Here is a 14,368-nt window from a genome sequence, read left to right as displayed (position 1 = left end):
ATACACACACACACACACACACACACACACACACACACACACACACACACACACACACACACACCCTCCCTGTCAGCTGCACCCAGGTGCCTTTGAGATCTTGTTGATGGTTAGCCGTGTAGGTGGCACTTAACTGAATCTGCACTTCTCAGCGTGTGTGTGTGTGTGTGTGTGTGTGTGTGTGTGTGTGTGTGTGTGTGTGTGTGTGTGTGTGTGTGTGTGTGTGTGTGTGTGTGTGTGTGTGTGTGTGTGTGTGTGTGTGTGTGTGTCCGCGTGTGTGTGTGTGTGTGGGTGGGTGGTGTGTTTGTGTTCCTCTATTAGTGTTTTAGTTGGCGCTAGTGGTTGTTACTTACGTGACCCTGTTTGTGTGTAACATTTAATAGATCTGTGTATGATGTGTGAAAAATTGGTCAGTACAACTGTCAGCTATCCATTTGCTCATTTTGGTTGCTAAGGATACACTTGTGCACACACACACACACACACACACACACACACACACACACACACACACACACACACACACACACACACACACACACACACACACACACACACACACACACACAGGCTGATTAATTGATTAATTAAATGAATTTACATTTCCTCTAAAAAGTGGACGTTGAAGCACTTCCTCTTTATTTCCTATTCAAAGTCCCTTTTCCTCCTTCAGTTTTCTCCTCAATCAGCGGTGAGGACTGGCCGTTAATTTACCTGCCAGGCTAAAATAAAGGTTAAAACAGACTAATAAAAAGCACAGAAGGATGAATGACAGCTTAGGCTCAGTCTGGCTTAGGCCATTCGTTTCACAGGGGCCCCGATCCGGTTGCTATAATCAGATTTGGTTGTCAGTGTCTTTGTATCTGCTACAAATGGGTCACTGGCCACTTTGCCTCGCAGCCAGCCAGCCAGCCCCTCACTCAGCCAGCCAGCCAGCTAGCTATCACACAGAATTATGAATGACATTTTCACAAGAGGAAGTCATGAGGAATCAATTATATGTACAGAGAGAATGCTAATAAGTCAGCGGCTGGAAGATGAGAGAGAAATTGAAGCTAAGAGAGAAGTGAAAAAACAAAGGGGAGAAAGTGTAAGATGTAAGAGCCAAAAAAGAGAAAGAATTCTGTAAAAAGGGAAGGCCGGGGGTTGGAAGAGAAATGGAAATGAATGAGAGATGCAAAGGAAGAAAAGAGCGTTAAGAATCCTCTGTTCTCTCTTTCTATCAGAGCGCTTCCTGCTGCGATGCTCTGCGTTTGTGATAAAGTTCAATCGCGGATACAGCCAACTCCAACCGATCGATAGCCTCCATCTCCTCCTCCGTGTCCCTCCCTCCTTCCTCTGCAGCTCTGCTCTGCCAGGGGAACTTTATTTCTGGTGTTGCCTTGAAATGTGATCTGCAGTGAGGTGTGAGGGTGAAAAGAACAGTGTGTGTGTGTGTGCGTGTGTGTGTGTGTGTGTGTGTGTGTGTGTGTGTGTGTGTGTGTGTGTGTGTGTGTGTGTGTGTGCGTGGTTACAGACTGTGTGTATGAGCATTTACATACATGTGTGTGTTTGTCCTCATAAATGCAGAGCAGAGTAACTTGTAAAATATTCAGAGCACTTCTTTCTGCTGGGATATAACTCTCCTTGCTGGTGCATTCAAGGAAAATCCAATATTTCAAAAATCATAATTGGCTGATGGAAAGCATTGCATCTAAGAAGATGATGATGCCAGTAAATGAAATCATATGCCGCACTATAACAGGGTGTCCGTGGGGTCTTAACAAGTATTAAAAGTTGATGAATCAATTTAGCTAAAAATGAAGGCTATTAAAAAGTATTGAACGGCATTTTCCAAGGTATTACATTTTGTAGCTTGTTTTCAATAAGTATATAAATTGTCCAAAGAGGTTGTATTCTACAGTCTGCCTGAATGTAATCATTGCGTAGGTGTGTAGTGTGATTCTGTGTAGTTTATTTATGGCATCCCGTTGGGTTTGCCTTCATCTGAACAGGACATCGCACGCTCACTGCTTGATAGCCCGTTTACGCCGGTTGTTAAACAACATCGTTATGGGGAAATGCAAGTCTGCGTCCAAATGGTTGGAAGATAAGGAGGAAGGGCAATCAATACTGTATATAGTCAATGTGAGGCAAAGTGTGTCGCCAAGGTAACCGGTTAAAACTCAAAGTGGAGATGAGGTCTTAAAATGTAATGAAAGGGTCTTAAAAAAGGTCTTAAAAGGTTTTACATTTGACTTCAGGATTCCTGCATACACCCTGTATAAGCACACCTGGATATTGTTTAAAAGGCTAAATGAGCTGGTGCTGTTAAGATTGTTAACCTCAATCTTTCATTCATTAAATCTATGATGTACAATGTGCTATCAAATAGAAGCGCGAGAGTAACAAAGTGATGTCACTATTTTACAGAAGTAAACAAAGGAGTCCAAAGGAGGCCTTTCAGGCATGTGTGTGGAAGAGATGTGAACCGTTGCAGACCTTTTTCATGCACAACACCTATATAACGCACTACAGGAAAGGGAAGCCCCAAAATACATAACATGGCCCCTTTAAAGTCACAATAACCCATGTGAGGATGGTCTGCAGTTCTGTAAAAGAAAATACATGTGATTTGTAGTTAATCTCTTTCAAAGATCTGATGGTACTGTGCAAATGCACGACAACACATCTGTCGTCTAACTTCCCAGTGAACAGGCTGGACTCCGCAGCCTTGATGTGTCCTTGTTGGAGTCAGTCAAAGATCACTTCTTGTCAGAAATAGACGGACAGAGCTGCCTTCATGTGCCTCTGGAAATGATGAGGAAGGTGTCTCAAGGCGGCTCGGGCTGCGATATTTTATCAGAGAAGAAGTCAGACTTTGTTCTCCTCGCTCTCTGGCAGGAAAAGGTTAACGCTGATGGCTGATTTGCCAGCCGAGCGGAGCTGTAATTGGTTCCACTGGATTTTTGTGGCAAACATTATCAGAGCTGTGAGAATGTGCGTGATTCCTTTTTATGTGTCCTTGTCTCTTTAGTGCTGTGTGAGTGCATGTTTTTTGTGTTAACAATGTTTGCTGTTGGCTTAGATGTTTGTAAATGTGTGTGTACATCTCCTGTGTCAGGCTTTGTTTTATGTGTCTGCTTGTGCCCTTAAGTGCAAACTGTCTTTGTGTGTTAGTATATGTATGTCTTGGTGTGTGTGTAAGTGTCTGTATTTGTCCTTGTGTTCCCGTTAAAGGGCTTGTGTGTGTGTGAGCAGCTGCTAAAGTGTGTGTGTGTGTGTGTGTGTGTGTGTGTGTGTGTGTTTAGACCTGGGGGGGAAGGGGAAAGGAGAGCAGGGTTTGTGTGCACCGTGTGCCAACAACAATAACAATAAATAATGTCCCAGTCCGACCTCGACGCTGCTGTGAATGTACGAGCCCCTGATTGGCTGCCACTCCTCGGCGAGGAAGAGAAAGAAAGATTTACTGCGTGTTGTCATGGTAAACAAAGATCTCTATAACTGCTACATCATTTCACACATATATTAATTTACGGGCTAACTTCGTTACACACAAACACACCTCCTATCAAACATGGAGGTTTCTTTCTGCTTCACTCCTGGCATCGGTCTACAAGTCAAAGTTAAGCAGAATTCAAGTGTAAGGTGTAGGGAAGCTCAAATGTCCTCAATCTATACACGATACATCTATTGAACATCTGTCTGTCCTGAGAGGGGGGTCCCACCTCTGATTCTTTGATTTTTATCTTTGTTATTATGGGAATATTAACACGTTTTTGTATGTGTGTTTACTTATGGTTCCCAAATATATATTGTTTAAAGATCGGCAATAACGTTGTATTGATATTTTTAACTATAGTTTAGTCAGTAGGCCCTGTTCTGCTGTCTGCATGTGTTTCTCCCACTGTTGCGTCATTGTTTTTGAATGCGCCATCGGCCTTGAGAAAGTGCGACTGTATATGCCCTTGATCCGTGTTTCAAAATAAGCTATTTCGGGTCCTCGAATTTGAGGGAATTAGGCTTGGAAAATCCTTGAAGAATCCTTGAATTGACTGTTTAAAAAGGTCTGGAAAACTCTGATCATACAATCTTTTCTTAGCCCTAGAAGTTGGAATGGCGGTAGTCTCGAAGATCAAAGTTAGACGTTCTCAAAGCCAGCGATAAAGACAGATTTGAAAAGAGATGGAAATCTGAGCTTGGCTGCTGTTTAGCAAGAATAATATATGACAACATTACACTGTGGATAAACAATCAAATCGGCTCTGATCATTTTAGTACATCATGCATGAGCATCATTCAATCTTCATTGGAAATATATGGTGACAATCAATCTGTTTAATTATTAGCAGGAGTGTGTGTCACCACGTGAAAAAAGAGAAGAAGAAATGAGAAGTGTGCCAAGTGTGTGCAGTACAATCTAAGTAGCTATTAGAAAATTGTGTGTGTGTGTGTGTGTGTGTGTGTGTGTGTGTGTGTGTGTGTGTGTGAGACTGTGCAGGAGGAGGGCGTCCTTCTCCTTTGGCCACCAGTAGGGTAACACTTTATTTTTACTGCCAAGTAAACAAACTATTGCCAAATATGTGGCCACAGACGTCACATATGCTCCGTTAATGAGAGCAGAGTGTTTGGGTGCGTCTTAAAGTTGGATTTTGAAGTGTGTGTGTGTGTGTGTGTGTGTGTGTGTGTGTGTGTGTATGAGATTTAATTTGTGAGTACATTCTGTAGTTGCAATGGCGTGGCTTTACAATTTATTACGTGTGTGTTGAATTGTGCAAGTGCTTGCAAATGTGGGTAAAGAGTTTTTTCGAGATGCAACTGTGCTCCGCTTGCTTTTTCACGCACACTGACTGGACCTTTTTAGTTGTTGGCATCTTGCTGTGTCAGGCTGTTTGTTTTCTCCCAACAGTTTTGTGGCTGTAATGAAAGTCGTGCACGGTAAACAGCGCTGCAGATTGCTGTCACCTCCTACAGATGACATTCTCCCCTCCTTTCCCTTGTCATCGCCTTGTTTGAATTTAATTTCCTTCAGCATTTCAAAGGCAACCCCGGAAAATGGCAAAAAGTCAAGTAAAGACAATACAGCTGTATTAAGACGACCTACAGAACAAGGGAAGAATCGTACAAACAACCAACAACTTCTAGTCAGACATCAGCAGCCACCTAGATTAAGTCTGCTCTGTGATTTAGAAAAAAGAGCCTTTTCTATCCTGTGTTCTCCTCTTTGTCATCAAAAGAAACGATCAGAGCGAGAGCTTGGATGGAGTCCAGAGACTCTTTTCGCTGCCAATCTTTCCCTGATTTGTAATCCACCGCTGGCTTAGCATTAGCTCACTAGCTCTCTGAATGACTGGCTAACTTGCTGACTGGTTCAATGACTGCCTTACTTTTGATTTACTGGTTGGCTGCTAATTTAATTGACTGTCAGACTGAATGACTGACCGATGGAGTGGCAAAGGTGTTCATTGGTTTTCAGCACAACAGGAGGTGCCACTAACTCTAAATGAGCTGCTTTTGTTGGGGGAAGTTGGCAGCCTCTCTCCGCCAGAAATTGGAAATCCTTTATTCGTCCCACAGTGGGGAAATGTACATTGTTACAGCAAAGGGGCAGTGAGGACAAAAGGCAAAAACATGATTGGTAGAGTAGAGGAATAACATATTAAGCATAGCGGGAAGCACACTTTAATAAAATCTCTGCACATCTATGGAACCCAAATTAGAAGCAGCATTATAAAAAGTAAGTATAAAAGTAAAGCTACAAAGGACACAATAAATACTGTCACAAGTCAAAAGTGCACATAGCACAGTCATCTCTTTAACAGCAGTGTAACGGCCCGTCCACACTACAGCTTCGACAGCTTCAAAAACGGTTTCCAACGCGTCTGCCCATTCACTTTGAATGGGGTGACGTCACGTTGCCTCGCTTTTCGCCGAACTGAATTGTGGGTAGTAGAGCGGAGCTTTCCTGGCGTTTCAGGCTGCAAAAGTTGTGCAATGTTCAACTTTTGAAGCTTCTGAAGCTTTCGGTGGAAGCGTCAGCCAATCAAATCATATGCCAGTACAAGCTCTAGCCAATCAAACCGCTGCTTGTGTGTCAGGGGCGGGAGATTCATGTGATTGGTTGTTGGTCGAGCTTCAGACACGCCCGTCGGCAAGCTTTTTTTGAAGCTGTAGTGTGGACGGGCCGTAACACTCTGAGGTAGTGGACATAGGTATTATTGCACAACAGTGGTACAGTGGACATTGGTTTGGTGGTCTTCTAAATTAGCACATAAATGCTAGTTTTTAGCAAAAAAGCCCTCTCAAATTTGGTGACAAACACTTTTCCAGTAGACAAGTGTGCCTTTTTGTGTGTGTGTGTGTGTGTGTGTGTGTGATGTGTCACATAAGACGCGCACTGCCGGAGCTTAGCCCAACATTAAAGCTACGGAGGTGTTATAACCCCCTGGAATGACCTGGCTGCCACATTATACTGTGTGATTAAGATACCGTATGTTGTGCTTCGATGAAGAATTGGCATGGCTTGTCTCCGGCTCCGATGTGCATCATCTAAATACAGTGAGTCATACATCCATCCATATTTCATTCGGTGACCGAACAAGCAATTCTTGCAGTTCTTGCATACAGCGGTCAAAAACCATATGCCCTTCCAGGGTCGAAAACAACCAAGCATATGTCACGACACACCCTAAATACATGGCAATAAGACAGAGACAGTATTTTCCCTTTGGAGCACACAGTCACTATCTGTTATGTTTTAGTTCCTCTTTCAAACTCTTAAACCAGTGTTGGGGATTATTTGAACAGTGGATAGATACTTTTGATGAGTTTTCTGTAGTTTCAAATGAATATGAGTTGTGTTTTGTGACGATCAGCGCTCGTGGAATTAATCGTTCAGTAAAATCACTCATGTGTCTTTGAGGAAAACATAATTATTGTATGTTGTGTAGTTTGTATATTCCTGTTGATTTGAATTGACTTCATAACATTGCGCTTTAAAAGGCCAAAATAAAACGTCCGTCAGGTTGTCATGTTCCCATCACTGCAGATAAATGTTGGAGTCGATAAATCCTTTGCAGAGTAATTCGTCCGGGGAATAAATGCCAACTGTAACCTTTCCCATTAAAGACAAAAGCCAGATGTTAGTCAGCCTTTTGCCAAGTGGGAAAGAGGCTTGAGTCATCGTCGTCTGAGAAATTAAAGACAAAACTGTCAGAAAGAAATAGGGAAATCTTAAAAGTGTATTTGATATGCTACCTCTTCTTCAGTGTGTCATCCACTCAGAGCCCAACCCAACGAGCTGCTTCTTCTGTTCGCTGCTGCTGCTCACTTCAGCCGACACAGACATGTACACAAGGGACGCTGGCACTCCGCTGCCACACTTGCTATTTCTCATCTATTCATGTGCCTTTTTTCCTAAATATTTCACCAGCCAATTATTATTTAATGCGCTATCTGAATGTGTCTCTGCTTGTGTCAGCGAGAGACACGGGCAAAAGGAAGAACAAAGGGGCTAAGAAGGAGAAGTAAAGAACAAAAGAAGAGCAGAGGGAGGGAGGAACGAGGGCACAAGAAAGAGAAATGTTTTGTTTGTGGTTGTTTTTGTTTCAATGAATGCTTCCATGCATAGGCTAGGCTTGCCTGCTTATGCCGTGTGAATACTCATATGTTGGTAGGAGATTTGCCAGAGGGCTAAACAGATAGACGGAGCAGATAAGCAGAGAGATGGAATCATTTCTGTCCCAATGACTCCCAGACCTGCATCTGTTACACAGTTGCTGTCTCACTCATGCAGCTGCTTGAACAGAAGACAAACAGAAAAACTTCCACACAAACAGACAAAGACAATGGGTGTTTCTCAATGTCGAGGAAGGATGCTCCAGAGCCACTATTTCAAGGATGCTACGTCATCGAGTCCCGCCGAAGGGACTGTTCCAATGTCCAGGATGCTTGGAATTCTACCGAGGCCGGCGTCCTTCGTTGCGGGAAATTTCGAGGCTGCCCATGTGTATCCTCCGCGGTCTTAAAATCCCCACAATGCTTTGCGCACGGACCAATTTCCAAAGCCTTGGCGGAAATCACGCTCCATTTAAGGTGGGGCCTGTTAGCCTGTTAGCCTGTTGCACCATTCTTCGTTTTCCGAGGCTAGGAAGGATTCTTGCATCGCTTCTGAAGGACCTGACTCGGAGGAAGCGTCCTCGACATCGAGAAACACCCAGAACCAGACTGACCCAGAAATCAAACAGAAAGGGAGTGACTCAAATGAAGTAATGGAAGTCACTGAAAGAAGGCAGATTGTCGCAGCGACCCTTTGAGGTGCTAATTGAAGCGAGGAGGTGACTTCTCAAGGTTACACATTTCACCTTTAGTAAGAAATGTGGGATAATCAAATTGTAGCTTAAAAAGGATAGGGGAAATCATTTTACTTTTGTATCCACAGTATACTGGGAATGGTGGGATGTTTTTGACTTGAGCCCAACTGAAGAAACAATGTTGGTATTGACTTGTACAGTCACATGATCCTGAACCCTTTACAGTTTTGATTGATCCTGTTTTAAAGAGGCGTTAATTGAACTGCATTTATTTTATTTGGAAATTGCGTTTTGGAGACTGACTTGCATGAAGCTTGGAGGTTGAGTTACATGTAGACAGCATGAGTTTTAGCTAGGTGTGCCTAATAAAAAAAAATTGAGAAAATATTGGCTGATACCATAATTATACATTTATATTAAATATTTGAAGTAATTTAGAAACAGTCTGACGATAAAATAGTGACACTACCAAGTTTAATTTTCACTTATTACAGTGAAAATCTTGGTTAATTCTTTAGCATTTTATGGATCCTCAACAATGTTTTAAAACTTTGTGTAGGAGGGAAATGCAAATATTGTATATTTAATTATGACTAATGGCTCCACGGATTAGTAGATTGACAGAACAAGTCATATTTGTGCAAAAAGGCTGAAAAAGCACTTTTCAGACTTTCAGATGCAGAGATATCCAGCTTTATATTGGACGTTGGACTAGAAACTTGGATGGACATGGAAATTATTTGTAGCCATTGGATGCTTTAATATAATGTCTCATAATCTACAATACATCTATGGTAGTCGTAGCCATCATCTGAAGTGTCGTTTCAAGTTATCATATCAATGGTTGTCTATATAATCATTTACTTTATACTGCTAGTCGTGCAATAAAACCCAGACAGATACTGACAGACAGGTGATGTTACAGCCACCTCCATCCTGTTATGTGATACAGCTCAATGGGCTTCACGTGCCCCTCCTCTCCTCGCCCCCCCCCCACTCCCACCATAGATAATCCCTCCTAATTCTCTGCTTGCCCGTGCCAGCTTGACCAAATTGTGATTGAATGCTGTCCCACATGGTGTATATTTGTNTTCTGTCCATGTGTGTGTATCTGTCCATGGTGTGTGCTAATCTACGTCATGACGTCGTGTATCTGGTCCATGGTGGTGTACTCTACATCTCTGTTCTGCTGCTATCCTTGTCCATGCTGTGTGTATTGTCTGTCCATGAGTTTGTGTATCTGTCCATGTGTGTGTATCTAGCGTCCATGTGTATGTCTACCGTTCATGTATGTGTATCTGCTCCATGCTGTGTGTATCTACGTCCATCGTGTGCTGTCTCACGTCCATGTGTGTGTATCTGTCCATGTGTGTGTATCTGTCCAATGGAGTGTTGTATCTTTCCGATGTGCTGTGTATCTGGTCCATGGTGTGTGTATCTACGTCCATGTGTATGTCTACGTTCATGTATGGCTGTATCGGTCCATGTGTGTGTATCTACGTCCATAGTGGTGTATCTGCTCCATGTGTGTGTATCTCTCCATGTGCTGGCTGATATCTACGCCCATGGTGTGTATCCTGCCTCATGTGTGTGTATCTGTCCAATGTGTGTGTATCTCGTCATGTGTGTGCTGTGTGTGTATCTACATCCCATTTTGTTTACATTTCCCTGTGTGCTGTTCTACGTCCATGTGTGTGTATCTACGCTCCATGGTGTGTATTCTACGTCCATGTGTGTGGTCAGTCTACTCCATTGTGATGTGTATTCTCCCTCTCTCCTCTCGGCTATGGTTTTCCAGTGCAGTTCAAAACCTGTGTGGTTAGTGGGCCTGTTACCCAAGCTGACCTCTGATACTTCCTGCCTGTCAGCTTCCAATGCCATGGCTGACAGCTGCACCCACATACACACACACACACACACATTCGCCTGCTCCACCAGGCGTTTCAGCGACATTTTTAGTCGCCTGTCAAAGATATGCATAAACACGCAAGCCTAATGTTTTCCACTCCATACTTTGCCAAACCATTCGTGGTAAGGACCACACACAACACCACACACACAGCACACACACACACCACCACACACACACACACACACACACACACACACACACACACACACACACACACACACACACACACACACACACACACACACACACACATTACCGTCACAGTAGTGGAGTAGACTCCCCATTGCTGAAAGCCAAATTCATTTAGCAAGTGCCCTCTCTTTCTCTCTTCTCCAGCTCTATTTGGAGCTTGAAAAACGGTTCCTCATCTTCCTCCTCTTCCTCCTCCTTTGGCTGCAAAAGGAGAAACCAGCTTTTATTTGTTCTCTTCTTCCATCTTCTGTCTTTCTCATATTTTTTTCTTATTCTTTCATATGTTTAAGAGTTCTCTCTTTGTACGTTTCCTTTGTTTGTTTTTTTGTGATAAGAAGCATTTCTCACAAACACCCACATGAACTGGGAATGAATAGGTAATTATAGTGATTGTGAAGGAAAGGAAGAACTCAATATCCATTCGCAGTCAAATTCAGATGCGTCTCATGATCTTGTTGTCAACATAGTCCGCTCATTTGTCTTGGAGTTTGAAATCCTTCCACTGAGATGTGGTTGAAAGACATGTGATTTTTAACCTTACCTTGAACACTCAGACAAATACAAAGCGCACGCACAAAGGTTACCTTGATTGAAAAGACATATTTCTTTTCAATTTAAATGCATAAGTGTTGCCTATTGTACATCCAAATGCCTTTTACTCTCTGAAGATATTGACTTCTTTCAAACAGTAGTATATGCAGCAGTTAATGCAAACCCTCTGGGATCCCTTTTTGCGGCTGCTGTACATGTATGTGTTTCTAATGTTTCCAGATATCTGACAACAGCACTTCCCCTCTACATATTTCCAGTGTTGAAACAAGGTCTGACAGATATTTTCTTTTCAGCTGCCCGAAATGTCGACAGCGAAACCCGAGACTTCGACTCGGAACATAATCAATGAGCGGAGTCAAAGCTTGTCAGTTTCTGCCAATATTTCACAAACTTACAGAGAGAAGTCATCATGCAGGAGCTGGATAACGTTTTCCTTTCTCACTGACAGCTTTTTTTAAACCGCAGAGCACTGTGTAGCTACATGATTATTTCAAAAAAGGCCCTCCTTCATGCCAAGATAAGTTGGCAGGAAACCTCACCTGTTCTCTCTGTGCTGTCAGTTACTCTGTCAAACAGTGGAAGCTAAATAATATCTGAAAGTGATATTGGTATTACATTAAAGACAATCTGTTGATAGTCAGATTATAGAAAATATTTGAATTAACGTTTAACACAAAGATACAGATAATTATCTACTAATTTAAATGTTTTTAATTGGTTTTTACTCACACTTTTGCAGCGACGTGTTAGGCAGGATGAATTGTTGACTTTTAAATGTCTTATAAAACATTTTTTTTTAAATTTGCATTTACAGTACTTGTCGTTTCTTATAATACATTTGTTCTACCCTCATTTTATTGTACCTTTATTTTGACCAAGATTCTCGCCTCGCTAGTTTGTGAAAAGAACTAACATGTAACGTTACAACTCTCTGTCTCCTGAATACCAATATGTTGCTTTAAATCCAGGAAAATGTTAGTCTAAGAAAGAAAAAAACCTCTTGACTTAAACCCATACCAAATGGAACCAGCATTCACACTGACGCGTCTTCAGATCTGAAGTGTTGGTATGATGTGTGTTGACAGTTCAAGAGTTCACTTCCTCTCTCGTGTTAATCCTTATGTTTGCTGGTCCCTGTAGTTTTCTGGAAAGCACTCTCCTCCTGATCCTCATCACTAATTCATCTGCTTATGACCTCCATCCATCAGCGCTAGCTCAAAGTATGAAAACACCTCGGGCTAACGCACCACAACACTAGCCTGGCTTCTTCTTACACCTTTTCGCCCTCCCCGTTTCTACCCTTTTCCTTTGATACACCTTAAAAAAAAGAGTTTGCTTGTACTTTTCCCTTTCCACCTCTTGTCTCTCTGTTTCTATCAATATCCTTGTTTCCTGCCTCCTTTATTCTCTGTATTTACTGTTCTTTTGCCCATTTTCTTTTTCCCTTCGCTCCTGCTTTTCCCTTATTGCTACTTCTATCCGCTCTCGGCCCTAAAAGCATTGCAGCGAGAGCCAAACACAAGATAATGGTCTTCTTGTAGTTACTCTCCTGAACACACTGATGCTAATGTTAGGTCCTCTCGCTCCTCTGTGTGCTTCACAATGTTCTCCTGCCAGCTTGTACTTCAGGATTATAATCATGTAGATTTTCTGTTTTCCTTGTTCTTTGTTGTTCATATTAAAAATGCAGGGATCACAGTTAAGCTGCTGCTCGTGCAGTAGAAAGCACTCAATCTTGTTAGGTTTATTATACTTCTTTTAGGTCATTTTCTTTTGCAGTCTGTAATAAATGTCCAGTTGTCCACAGACCAACAATTATGTCTTGTTTTTCTGCATTAGAGGCAGAGTTTAAGGATTAAGGATGCAACCAACAATTTATTTCATTATCGGTTCATTTGACAATAATTTTCCTTATAAAGAGATGACATATTTGTTCTATAAATGTTAAAAAATACATCCCAGTTCCTCAAAGTCCAAGGTAGTGCCGGCAATTTCTTGTTTTGTCAGTGAAAACCGCAAAATATTCAGTTTAATATGATATAAAAGCAGAGAAATTAGGACATAGCATCCCGATGTAGATATCTGCGGTTACCTGCAATATATCATTAAGGATGCATGAAGGTGGCTATTCAAATAAATCATTTCTCCACGGTGACTCCTCCAGACTCGGTTGTCAGTATAAACATAGCGGGCTTCAGGCAGAGGGGATAAAGATGGAAAGCTACATCCTTTTTTTAATGCTTAAATGTAGTTCTTGGTCTGTGTAAATGTCTACTGCGTTTCTGCTTGTCTCTCCTCTTTTTCTCTACCGACAGTTTATTTTCATCCTTCTTACCAACACTCCTCCTCTTGTCGTTTCTCTCCCTTTTTGGGATGATAATGGCTTTAATTTATAAAGCACTTCATATTTGCATTCAAATCCCGAAGTGCTAACATCGTAAAAAGAATAAAAAGCAATAAATAAAAATAAATAAGTAAAAAGAATAAAATAAGATAAAAGGGTGATAATAAGTAAATAAAAGGTCTAGGGAAAGGCTCTATTGAAGAGGTGGGTTTTGAGGCCTTTTTTAAAAACCTCCACGGTCTGTGATGCTCTCATGTGGTCGGGGAGAGCGTTCCACAGACTGGGGGCAGCCGAGCAGAAGGNACACACACACACACACACACACACTACTGTCGCAACGACTTTGCTCATATGCAATATACACTTTATACTATTAGCTGTTGTTACACTGGCTGCTTGAAATGGTCACTGAGCGCGCCGTGATAAAAGTGAATGTATTTCAGATTGTTTTGCAGTTTACCACTGACCTGTTGACATGCAACCACATACCTGCCAACCCCACCGATTTGGGCGGTAGTGTACTGCTTAGTTTTGACATGTTTCTAACGCCTACCGACTTAGCTGGCTTTCCCTACCGATTTTCAAGCTTCCCAAACTATAACAAATAAAAATGACACTACATAGACACTGGACTCGACTTTTGGCGGACACCGTTTGCAGCGTTTCTGAGATCGCATCATACAAACAGTCCTCTGTGTTTCTGAAAGAGAAACAACGTGCAAACCGGGGGCAACGCTGTCTTTCCTCTGCATCCCCGGGGCTGATGGGTAATCACTCCCAAATTAAGGGAACAGAGACGAGGCATTTGAGTACTGCAGGATTTCCCCGTTAATATCCGTGTCTCGAGGTCGAGTGTTGTCGACATGTTGGCGACTGAAAGACATCCAGTGTTTGGTCTTTTCCTGAAGCATCCTTCACCTACAGTGTCTCAACTGAAAGAGGACCACAAACACACAGAAGATATGATACAATATTGAGATTTGGGGATATTTATCTCCCATTCTTTCACTTTTTCTGACATTTTCAACACCAAACATGTCGTTAATGTCTCTGTTTAGTGAACTACAGCAATCTGAA

At 42.1% G+C, this 14,368-nt stretch overlaps 1 protein-coding gene across 1 annotated transcript in view; it reads left to right on the top strand.

The window, feature by feature from the left end:
* Positions 1 to 14,368, top strand: part of LOC104946046 (transducin-like enhancer protein 2) — a gene marked incomplete at its 3' end in the record, with an annotated part of 44,225 nt that overhangs the window by 1,293 nt on the left and 28,564 nt on the right. The gene's annotated exons all lie outside the window — the stretch shown is intronic.

Source organism: Notothenia coriiceps, unplaced genomic scaffold (genome assembly GCF_000735185.1).
Source record: "Notothenia coriiceps isolate Sejong01 unplaced genomic scaffold, NC01 NC01_scaffold00010590, whole genome shotgun sequence".
NCBI classification, from domain to species: domain Eukaryota; kingdom Metazoa; phylum Chordata; class Actinopteri; order Perciformes; family Nototheniidae; genus Notothenia; species Notothenia coriiceps.
The sequence above is the reverse complement of the archived record's forward strand: the minus strand, read 5'-3'. Positions and strand labels throughout refer to the sequence as shown.